Here is a 12,082-nt window from a genome sequence, read left to right on the forward strand (position 1 = left end):
GTACGAAAGCCCAGGAGGTTCTGGGGGTAAAGCGCTGAGACCCCTAACCCCTCTTCCTAACGTGGTCGGGAAAGTCCTATCGGAGGAGGTGCCCACCCAAGGCCTGGAAAGCTGAGCTCTCCTTTGGAGGGACACTTTCCCAGGTGGTGGCCAAGCTGAGGCTCCTTTGTTGTCACCTCACCACCACCACCACCACCCCCAACACACACACACAATTGCAGTTAAAGCGTCACAAACCCTCAACTCTTTCTGGGTCACCACACATGCCACGCTGCTCTGTGCCTCACCTGATCACAGTGATTGGGCTACACGTCTGTCTCTCTCTAGGCTACAAGGACCAGGTCTTCCTGATTTTTCAATCATTCATGTTGCTTAGCAAAGTGCCTGGCATCAAATAAGCGCCCAAAGACTGTTGAAAAAAATGAGGTTAAAAACCAAACTAAATCGGGCGTGAGGGGTCCGGGAATGATGGAAATGTTCTATAATTGGTTCACGGTGGTGGACGCACAACTCTGTAAGTTTACTAAAAATCGCTGAATTGTACACATGAAAACAGATGAATTTTACAGTATGTAAATTAATACCTCAGTAACGCTGTTTTTTAAAAATCTACTTGAATGGCTAACGTGGAAAAGACAGAAACTACCCAGTGCAACTGGGCCTGTTGGGAGTGTAAATCGCTAAACTGCGCTGGAAAGGGCCTGGCAGTCGGTATCCGCTGATGCTAAAAAGTCTGTACAACCTGTGTCCCAACAAGCCCATTCATACGTATACACCCAACAAAAATGTGTATGTAGGTGTCTATCAAAACATATGTGAAAGGTTCCCAGCAGCATTATTTATCCATAAAGGCCCAAACCAGAAATCACCCAGATGCCCATCAGTAGTAAAACAGACAAATGAACGCAGGAACCACAGAAAACTGGGAAGTTAGCTCTGTTCACGCAAAAATACGACTACACACGACGACGTGGAGGAAGCTCACAAGAAGCCCAAACTGTAAAGTGGCACAAGTGTAAATGACAAACTGTGAGTCAGGACGGGGAGTGGCTGGGAACAAGGGGGGCTCCTGAGGTCACAGTCTGCTTCCCGAGCTGGACGCTGGCCTCGCAGGCTTGTCCAGTTTGTGAGGATTTATCGACTGCATGATATGCTTTTCCGTGTATAGTTTATAATTCACTATAAAATGTCAACAACAAATTGGCCCTTGCCATCTACCTCTGCAAGGATTAAATCATGTGCTCTGCAGCTGCTGACTTTCAACACACCCCCCCTCGAAAGGAGTTCAGGGTGGAGAGCAGAAATGAGGCCTCTGTGCTCTGGGAAAAACTGGCAGAACAGGTCTTCAGAGAGTTAAATATTTTCAGGAGCTGATTTTATGAGCCCAGTTCTTGTGTCTCCTCGGATCTAGAAAAGCACTAAAATCCTTCATGGTGACGACTGCTCCTCGTGACTAGCAGAAACCTGCTGCAGAATAATATGTGCTCGATCGCATGGACTCCCCTCCCCCCTCCCCCCAAATCACATCTATCCTGACCTTCCCCGCTGCCTCTCTGGAGCAGTTCCTCAGAGCTCTCTGAAGTGCTGTCTCCCGGGTTGCAGTCCTCATTTTGCCCCCCAAAAAACTTAACTTGCAACCCTCATGTTGTGATTTTCTTTTTTTTTTTTTTTTTGCGGTACGCGGGCCTCTCACTATTGTGGCCTCTCCCGTTGCGGAGCACAGGCTCCGGACGCGCAGGCTCAGCGGCCATGGCTCACAGGCCCAGCCGCTCCGCGGCATGTGGGATCTTCCCAGACTGGGGCACGAACCCTTGTCCCCTGCATCGGCAGGCGGGCTCTCAACCACTGCGCCACAGGGGAAGCCCTGTGAATTTTTTTAGTTGACAGTTTTTATGGCAACCACTAAGGGATCCAGAATGGACTTCTCTCCTTCACCGAAACTTTATGAGGAACCAGAGCCTTGGTACCAGCAGAGGCCCCTTGTGCCCATCTGCCACCTTGGAGAGTCCAGATGAATCTGGGTGAGTCTCTCCTGGTTCTCAGATCTCCTGTATTGGTTGATGATCCTGAGTTTTATTTGGGGGTGTATAGCAGGTACCTGACCCCTCCCAGTTGAAAGATACTTGGGGGGGGGCCTGGATGAAAAATACCGGGGAATACCCACCCATTTGAAAGATACTGGGGTGCGGGAGGCTTGGTTGAAAGATACCAGGGTTTGCTCAGTTGTAGAAGACAGAGTGGCCTGCGTTGAGTGGTTAGATAATAGGCTGATCTGACGCTTTTCCTCAATTTGGCCGCCTTAATAGAATTTGTTGGGATAAAAGTGAAGATATGGGCTTCCCTGGCGGCGCAGTGGGTGAGAGTCTGCCTGCCGATGCAGGCGACACGAGTTCGTGCCCCGGTTCGGGAAGATCCCACATGCCGCGGAGCGGCTGGGCCCGTGAGCCGTGGCCACTGAGCCTGCGCGTCCGAAGCCTGTGCTCTGCAACGGGAGAGGCCACAACAGTGAGAGGCCCGCGCACCGCAAAAAAAAAAAAAAAAAAAAAAAAGTGAAGATATTACACTAGAGCTTTGCTCCGAAGAAAAGGGACAAGACTCCTCCCGGCTGGTCACGGCTTGGAGGCAGAGTTCTCATACCGTGCAGTGGTCCCATAGGGAAGCCCACTCATTAATTAAAACGTTTGCTCATCCAGGGGTCGCAGATAAGAATCGGCCATTCAGCGAGCACCTGTGGTGGTCTTGGACCACCAAAAGGAGAAACTGAGACATGTAGGAGGGCTGAAACGACTCTGGGGGGGATGCCTAGTGGAGTTAAGCTCACAAGCAACACACTGGCAGCCACACAGTTTCACTAGTAAATTTTATCCCTAACAAATTCTACTTTAAAATGGGGAATAGGGGACTTCCCTGCTGGCGCAGTGGTTAAGACTCCATGCTCCCAATGCATGGGGGCTCAGGTTTCATCCCTGGTCAGAGAACTTGATCCCACATGCATGCCACAACTAAGAGTTCGCACGCCAGAACTAAGGAGCCGGCGAGCGGCAACTAAGGAGCCCGCCTGCCGCAACTAAGACCCAGTGCAACCAAATAAATAAATAAATAAATAATTTTTTAAATATGGGAAATAGAGCCTCTCAAACACAGAAACAAGGGGCATCAGAAAGCCAGTCTCTGATGTATAAACCTCAGCCAGGTTTATACATGCAAGTACCTACGTAATTAGGGAAATTATACTAAAGGAGATCTCAACATAAAATGGCCAAATTGGGGTTCTTCTGCTATCCCAAAATTGCTGTTTTGTGCACAGAATTAGAAAAAGCCGCCGTAAGATCAAACGGATTGCATGGAATGCTTACTTTGATTGGTGTCTAGAAGCTTCTAAACAGGCTGCTGGCCCTCTGTCTCTGACTCGGTCTCTCCCTCTGCTCCTCCCACGTGGCCTCTTCTATCTGAATGGTCCAGATGCCATCTCCTTTTTCTCTCCCAACTCTTCTGCCTCCTGCCGCTGCCCTCTCCCCAGCAAAGGAGGACTAAAAAATCAGAAGTGATTATAGCTCCCTTTTAAAAATAAATTTATTTATTTTATTCATTTATTTTTGGCTGCACTGGGTCTTCGATGCTGCGCGCGGCCTTTTCTCTAGTTGCAGCGAGTGAGGGCTACTCTTCATTGCAGTGCACGGGCATCTCACTGCGGTGGCTTCTCTTGTTGGGGAACGTGGGCTCTAGGCACACAAGCTTCAGTAGTTGTGGCTCGCGGGCTCAGTAGTTGTGGCTCGCGGGCTCTAGAGCGCAGGCTTAGTAGCCGTGGCGCACAGGCTTAGTTGCTCCGTGGCATGTGGGATCTTCCCGGACCAGGGCTCAAACCCGTGTCCCCTGCATTGGCAGGCGGATTCTTAACCACTGCACCACCAGGGAAGCCCTATAGCTCCCTTTAAGGAGAAACTCATTACAGGGAGAGGTGAGCCGTCCTTGGTGCTTACATACACACCCTGAACCCAAGTAGAACTTAAGGGTTTTGGCTAAGGAATTTCCCGATCCAAGTCAGGATTCATTGGGATTTGCTAAGGAATTTGAATTAACCATCCGGCCTATGAGCGGGTTTCCAGATCTATATCAATTAATCCAGCTGTTAGTTTCTGAAAGCCAAGCAAGGGAATGGATAGAGAAGGCAGGATGGAAACGCCCCTTAATGGATTTTGAATCACATAGTCCAGAGGCTTGCACTGAATACAAAGAATTAGCTCAGAAATTACTTGAATTTATCCCAGAGCTTTTTCCAAAAACCGTAGACTGGACAGAGATTCAACAGTGCAAGCAAAGATCGGATGAATGAATTCTGGACTATTAGGAAAGGTTTGAGAGGGAAAAAAAAAACTTTTAAGCAACATTCTGGCTTGACACCTGAGTCATTCTCTAACCACCAAGATGATCCTCTGCTTAACTCTGCCTTTTTAGAAGGCTTAGATGAGGATTTATCTACTCTAGTCAAAAACACAATCTAGGTTGGTCCATGTTACATACAAACACCTTTGATACACTGGCTGACCAACCTTTGAAGACCATTAAAAAAAAAAAAGGGGGGGGAAGAAAGAAAAGGGAGTATCTAGGAAAATTATGAACCTTCAGCTGCGCCAATTAAGTACACAATGTCAGTCAAAGGTTAACCAACCCCTGTTTAATTCCCAACCCATAGAGAAAGCTAGCTTGAAGGAAAAAAAAAAATCTCTTCAGAATTCTGACCCTGAGGGAATGAGTTCTACTAGGAAAGCCTGATTTTCTTTCCCTGTGCCTTGAGACCAGAGCTCTCGGGATCACTTACCTTATCTAGACCATCTCTAATTCCTGAGACTGAGGGATAAAAAGGACAAAAAAAAAAAAAAACTTTAAATTTTTTTCTTATTCCAAGTGTTGTTTATAAACTAGTGAGTTTTATATTGTAATATCTGATTCATGACTAAGTTTAGAAAATGCAGCTAGATTTCTTGTTGTGTCTGTCTGGATATATGTATGTCTTAGTATGTGTCTTTGTCTTTGGATAATATTGCTGTGGTTAATTTGTAAATAAGCTCTATTTAATTGGCTTAAAGAAAAGTAAGTGCTTACAAATCAAATAATTCTAAATGCAAGAGAAATTAAGCTAAATGAATTTCAGGTTCACGTGAACTGGGAAATAGTATTAAATTAATACCTGGTATTAATGTTTGTTTGTTGATCTAATTAATATAGATACGTCTTTAGAGTCATCAACATTATGGATAATACTTTATTGTGCCTCAGTTTAATATAAGCTAAATAAAATCTTGTTATATCTGTTACAAATTTGTCAGCAAGGAAAGTAATTTGATGTGAAAAAAACTTCTAAGGAAAGAAAATATAAATGAGATAAGAGCTTTTAGATAAACTCTATTAAGAATAATTATGCTTCTAAATTATGCTTCTAATAATTATGCATCTAAAATAGTCTCTCCACCTGGTGTGATTCCATCCTGTGCACCTGTTCCCTGGAGCAGTAGTCTTTTCTCTCCGTCCGCCTTCTCTCCCACCTAAGTACGTGCCACCAACCCATGGAAGATTCGAGGGACTTGGACATGAGCCCCCTGAGGCCCCAGAACTATCTTTTCTATTGTGAACTAAAGGTCGACAAAGATGATCACCTTAAGGTGGATAATGATGAAAATGGGCACCAGTTATCTTCAAGAGCGGTCAGTTTAGGGGCTGGCGCAAAGGATGAACTGCACATTGTCGAAGCAGAGGCGATGAATTATGAAGGCAGTCCAGTCAAAGTAACACTGGCAACTTTGAAAATGTCTGTGCAGCCAACCGATTCCCTTGGGGGCTTTGAAATAACACCACCTGTGGTCTGATGGTTGAAGTGTGGTTCAGGGCCTGTGCATATTAGTGGACAGCACTTAGTAGCTGTGGAGGAAGATGCAGAGTCAGAAGACAAAGAGGAGGAGGGTGTGACACTCCTAAGTATATCTGGAAAGCGTTCTGCCCCGGAAGCGGTAGCAAGCTTCCACAGAAAAAAGTAAAACTTGCTGCTGATGAAGATGGAGATGATGATGAAGATGACAATGATGATGATGACTTTGATGATGAGGAAGCTGAAGAAAAAGCTCCAGTAAAGAAATCTGTACGAGATACTCCAGCCAAAAGTTAACAAAAATCAAACCAGAATGGAAAAGACTCAAAACCATCAACACCAAGATCAAAAGGTCAAGAATCCTTCAAAAAACAGGAAAAAACTCCTAGAACACCGAAAGGACCTAGCTCTTAGAAGACATTAAAGCAAAAATGCAAGCAAGTATAGAAAAAGGTGGTTCCCTTCCCAAAGTGGAAGCCAAATTCATCAATTATGTGAAGAACTGTTTCCAGATGACTGACCAGGAGGCTATTCAAGATCTCTGGCAGTGGAGGAAGTCTCTTTAAGAAAATACTTTAAACAGTTTGCTAAAATTTCCCATCTTATTTCATTTCTGTAACAGTTGCTATCTGGCTGTCCTTTTTAGAGTGCAGAGTGAGAACTTTCCCTACCGTGTCTGATAGTTGTCCAGGTTCCATTGCCAAGAATGTGCTGTCCAAAATGCTTGTTTAGTTTTTAAAGATGGAACTCCACCCTTTGCTTGGTTTTAAGTATGTATGGAATGTTATGATAGGACATAGTAGTAGTGGTGGTCACACAAATGGAAATGGTGGGGAGACAAAAATATACATGTGAAATAAACTCAGGGGTTTTTTTGTTTTTTGTTTTCTCTCCAGGCCCATCCGCACTCGGCGCCCCGCCCCAGATCCTACTCGCTGCTCAGACGGATGTGGCCCCGGAGGCTTCAGGGCCCGGGGCCCATGGTCCCCTGGGCATACCCCTGCCCGCCCCTGCGGAGCTAAGCGCAGCTCAGCCGGGGCCCTGGCCAGCCTAAACTCAGTATTTTAATTAAAAAATAAAATAAGATAAAATAGTCTTTCCAGATTCTGGTAACTTGAAATTCTAGAACTGTGCTAAATTAAGTGATGGAAGCTTATTGAATAGCTAGCATTCCCAAATAAAATAATATACCAAAACATTAATTACTGAATATTGGCTTCCTTTTACAGAGAAACAAAAGGTATTTAGGACTATTAATGAATATGTTTGGTGTCACGTTCTCTAAAGAAAGTAAATATTTTTAGAAAATATCACTGGTGTTTATGTTCACCAATCTACAGAATGCCAATGTAAAGGACAGTTCATAATTGCTTACTTCTTAGTTTTCACAAGAAATTAAGGTTTTAAGAGCTGAGGATTCTAACTTAAACATGTACTTAAAGCTAATAGAAATAATAAATGAAACATTTCAGTCAACAGTAGGAAAGTAGGGTGTGTGTTTCCAGTAAAGAAGGGATGAAGAATGGAATTACATTTTATTAAGGGAAAAGGAAGTAGGTCTGACTTACAGGTGGCTGTTTCTGAATGGGAAAATAAAATGCTGGATACAGAAAGTAAGGAAACGTTTGTGGAAAGTGGACCCAAGAAAAGAGTTATGTGCATGGTCAGGATTGACTAAGGTTAAAATAAATTTAATTGAGTAGGGACTTCCCTGATGGCGCAGTGGTTAAGAATCTGCCTGCCAATGCAGGGGACACGGGTTTGAGCCCGGGTCCGGGAAGATCCCACAAGCCGCGGAGCAGCTAAGCCCATGTGCCACAACTACTGAAGCCCACACGCTGCAACTACTTAAGCCCACACGCCTAGAGCCCGTACTCCGCAACAAGAGAAGCCACCGCAATGAGAAGCCAGCGCACCGCAATGAAGAGTAGCCCCCACTCTCTGCGGCTAGAGAAGGCCAGCACGCAGCAATGAAGACCCAATGCAGCCAAAAATAAAAAATAAATTAATAAATTAAGTTTTAAAAATTTGAGTAAATGAATTCTAAAAGCAAGCGGGTGCAAAACTTGAATTTTGTTTTTCTCTCTCTTAAGAGGACAAGATTTCTTAAAATGTTGAATTGCCTTTGATAACAGATTTCAAGTTTCTTTCCTTTTAAGTGATTTGTTCTGTATTTGCCTTTGAAATCTTTATTGTTACTTTGCCTAAGTGAATAACTATTGTTTCAGAGTGACCTGTTGTCCTATCTGAGTGTTCTAAACCCTTTTTGATATTTTTTTTCACAAAACTTCCTGAATCAGGGACTTCCCTGGTGGTCCAGTGGTTAAGACTTCACCTTCCAATGCAGGGGGTGTGGGCTCAATCCCTGGTGGGATAGCTAAGATCCCACATGCCTCAAAAAACAAACAAACAAACAAACCATAAAACAAAAGCAATATTGTAACAAATTCAATAAAAGCTTTAAAAAAAAACCCCCTAAATCAAATTCCAGTGAAGTCCTTTAGCTAACTTTGGGATGCTTCGAAGTGCACCTGAAACATCCCAAAGAGAGATATTAAACTAACTGGGTTCATTTGGTATGTTAAATTACATGGGAAGTATTGTCAAATGAGTAATAAACCTTCTTAGGTTATATTGTATGGTAAATGTTATTAATATAGATATCCTGGAAATTATATGGAGTTCCTAAAATTCTGATACGTCCTGGTAAAATGTTGTCAGTCATAATTCTAGTTATTATCTGAAAGTGTTGTATGTCACAGCAGTAACCAAGTTTCTTTGTCAGTTGCATTGTAATCAGATTTAAACATGCCTCCTTAAGTCTTTCATCATTATAGACAGTTATGGTTTTATTCTGATGCCTTTGCAAAAATGTTTCCTCTTCAAGAAGATTTAGAAAAAGGACTTTTGGACAAATACAAGTTTCTGACTTTCAGACCATAATACTGAACTGGGTAAGAAATTAAAGAATCCTAATGAGAAACTGTTAACAAAAATAGTTACATAAGACTGAGTGAACTGGTGAATATGGTTATAGTTTTTATGGTTTCTATCTGAAAAATTACTGGTTTAAATCTGTGTTTTCCAGGTATTAGGAAACCTTTCCCTCAAACTCATTATGACTTACAGTAATTTGGTAAATTATATCTTTGTAAGCAGGATTGGAACATATCTTTTTTCTCTAACTGCTCCCTCCAGAGATTGTAAACTCTTAGGTTCCTAGCAGCTTTATCAGATAAATTAGGAAGGCCACTCACTAACAGGTACAGAAGGCTCAAGGTATTTGGGGGACCTTAAAAAGGGAGGAATTCACCTAGATCTGTTAGGTGAAATCTGTGATAAGCCCGTGGAGTGACTTTCCTAGCTCTGAGAGGTCTTTTAAAAGTTCAGCATGAGACTCCTTATAAAAGTTTCAGCAAAGCAAAAAGCCTGTATGATCAATGATAGTTTATATAAATTATCAGGCCAAGTTAATTGAGACCAGACTTATTTTGCAAACAAACTAGTCTTAATTTGGTTATATTTGGTAAACATGAGGGTAATTTTAGAGAGAAAAGGATTATATTTCAGTGAATATTAAGTTCCAGTTTTGTTAATGGAGGTCTGTATTTAATAAGACTCATTTCCCAGATAGTTCCTTGCTGTTACGTTATATTAATGTAAAGTTTAATTGAATTGTTAAAAGGACACTCTCAGTTTGTTTCTGAAGCCTATCTCAGTAATCTATTTTTGGATGAAGATCAGATGTCCCACGACATGCAACCAGGGGATTATGCATACTGGAAAAGACATAGTTTAAAGGACTGTCTCCAACCTAGATGGAAGGACCCTTATCTGGTACTTTTAACTAGCTCATGCACAGCGAAACTGAAGGGAATTGATTCTTGGATTAATTTCTACTCACGAAGGGCCCCTGCACGGACTGGTCTATAGAGAGGACTGCTGACCTCAAACTCACCTTAAAATGATGCTCAAACAGAGGAAACTCTACACTCACAGCCAGATGATAAGAAGACGACATCAGAAGTAGACAGCTTACCCAAGATGCTGGACCTGATTCGTAGGATCATTTATAATGTTTTCTTGTCTTCCAGGACCCTTGCATATAAATCAGATGTTTTTCTATCATGGACACGATCCTATGCTAGTTTGAAAAATCAATCCAATTGTTGGGTTTGTGGCCAATTACCTGTGTCTAGTCCTTCTGGATTACCTTGGTGGATTTCTCCACTCCAAGGCTCTAACTGGATGGCCCTTAGAACATTTATTTTACAAGAAAGAAAGTTCAGTCCTGTTCAGGCTACTCTTGATATTACTAGATGGGATCACCTCACCTAGCCAATTAATAATACCTGCTCTGACCCTGGCCAAAAAAATGAATTTTCCTCTAAAGTTATTCAAGCTCAATCAGAGCAACAGCAAAATTTCAGGAATAAAACCTCAGGAATAAAACCTCCTATAATTTTTTATTTTTAATTTTTTTGCGGTATGCGGGCCTCTCACTGCTGTGGCGCCTCCCACTGCGGAGCACAGGCTCCGGACGCGCAGGCTCAGCGGCCATGGCTCACGGGCCCAGCCACTCCGCAGCATGTGGGATCCTCCCGGACCGGGGCACGAACCCGCGTCCCTTGCATCGGCAGGCGGACTCTCAACCACTGCGCCACCAGGGAAGCCCCTAAAACCTCCTATAATTATGTGATGGATTTATGTGGTTAACACCAGGCTATGGTCATTTAAGTTTTAAGGCCCCCTTTTATCTTGGGAACAATTAAATTATACTAAGGATAACCAGCCTAGTAACACTAGGAAGTTGGGCTGGGCTGGGGGTCTTATGGGCAGTGCCAATATATCATTTCCCTGAAAGATAAGGATTGGTACAGAACAGACCAAGTCAGATGACCTAAGGATATACTGAGCTGCTCCTAATGGAAGTTCTTGGCTTAATTCTCACTTACGACTTGAATAATACTGCTAGCTATGTTATCTGTATTTTACCTGTTTTACAAGATTGTTGTTTCTTGCATTACCAAATGTGTGACTGAGCCACCGACAAAAATATATAGTTCTGTGTGAGATCAGTGATTGTACTAGTGTAACTCTAGATATGGGAAGATACAACAAGAGGGAATTTTTCCTGGACCATAATACATTAGTAAGACAGGTGGTCTAGAGTCTTTAGTTATTGCTTATAAGACCTAGTCAGTAACAGCACATTGAATGACCTCTCAGCGAAGTCTTCGCCAGACCTAGGAAGGAGCCTTCCTAGCACTGTGGGACGAATTGGTCATGAAATGCCTCCCAAAGCATGGTCAGATTTATGACTGCAAGGGGGCCCTGTCAACTACAATTGACACTTGCCATCTTCCTCTACAAGGATTAAATCATGTGCTCTGCAGCTGCTGACTTTCAACACCCCCCCCCGAAAGGAGTTCAGGGTGGAGAGCAGAAATGAGGCCTCTGTGCTCTGGGAAAATTGGCAGAACAGGTCTTCAGATAGTTAAATATTTTCAGGAGCCGATTTTATGAGCCCAGTTCTTGTATCTCCTCGGATCTAGAAAAGCACTAAAATCCTTCATGATGACGACTGCTCCTCGTGACTAGCAGAAACCTGCTGCAGAATAATATGTGCTCGATTGCATGGACTCCCCTCCCCCCTTCGCCCAAATCACATCTATCCTGACCTTCCCCGCTGCCTCTCTGGAGCAGTTCCTCAGAGCTCTCTGAAGTGCTGTCTCCCGGGTTGCAGTCCTCGTTTTGCCCCAAATAAAACTGAACTCACAACTCTCACGTTGTGCTTTTTTTTTTTAAGTCGACAAAGTTAAAAAGCAAAACCCAAGGAACAGGCTGGAGACTGGCTTCTTGCCTCTCCATTGCCACCTGACGGCCGCTCTGTGAACTACAGCCCCAGCGGCGCGGCTCCTGACAAGGCGGCTGAGCGCCAGGGAAGCAGGTTCACCAGGACTTTCAGGAGAAGAAAAGTCCAGCCAATCAGCCAAGCCCTTTCCGCGTCCAAAACCCACGCCCGGGACTCACAGGACGAAAAAGCGCTCAGAACCAGCAAGGACGCTAACGGCCTCTGAAGTGGGCTGGACCAGGTCACCAACCAGGCACCCCCATCTCCGGTCTCGTCTCTCACAGACGCCAGAACCCCAGCCGCTGAGTCACCTGCCTCCGAGGCTTCGCCTTCGCAGGGTCGACGCGGTCGCTGACTCACCTCAG

At 43.9% G+C, this 12,082-nt stretch overlaps 1 protein-coding gene and 1 pseudogene across 2 annotated transcripts in view; one reads left to right on the forward strand and one right to left on the reverse strand.

Moving 5' to 3' along the window:
• Window positions 1–12,082, reverse strand: part of SHMT1 (serine hydroxymethyltransferase 1) — a gene marked incomplete at its 3' end in the record, with an annotated part of 59,898 nt that extends 47,816 nt beyond the window's left edge. The window contains exon 1 of the mRNA XM_079905737.1: window positions 11,897–12,082. The remainder of the gene's footprint in view (window positions 1–11,896) is intronic.
• Window positions 5,565–6,429, forward strand: LOC307177953 (nucleophosmin-like; annotated as a pseudogene). The gene is made up of 3 exons: window positions 5,565–5,625; window positions 5,917–6,133; window positions 6,218–6,429. The product of its transcript is annotated as a nucleophosmin-like (transcript).

Source organism: Stenella coeruleoalba, assembly GCF_951394435.1.
Source record: "Stenella coeruleoalba genome assembly, chromosome: 19".
NCBI classification, from domain to species: Eukaryota; Metazoa; Chordata; class Mammalia; order Artiodactyla; family Delphinidae; genus Stenella; species Stenella coeruleoalba.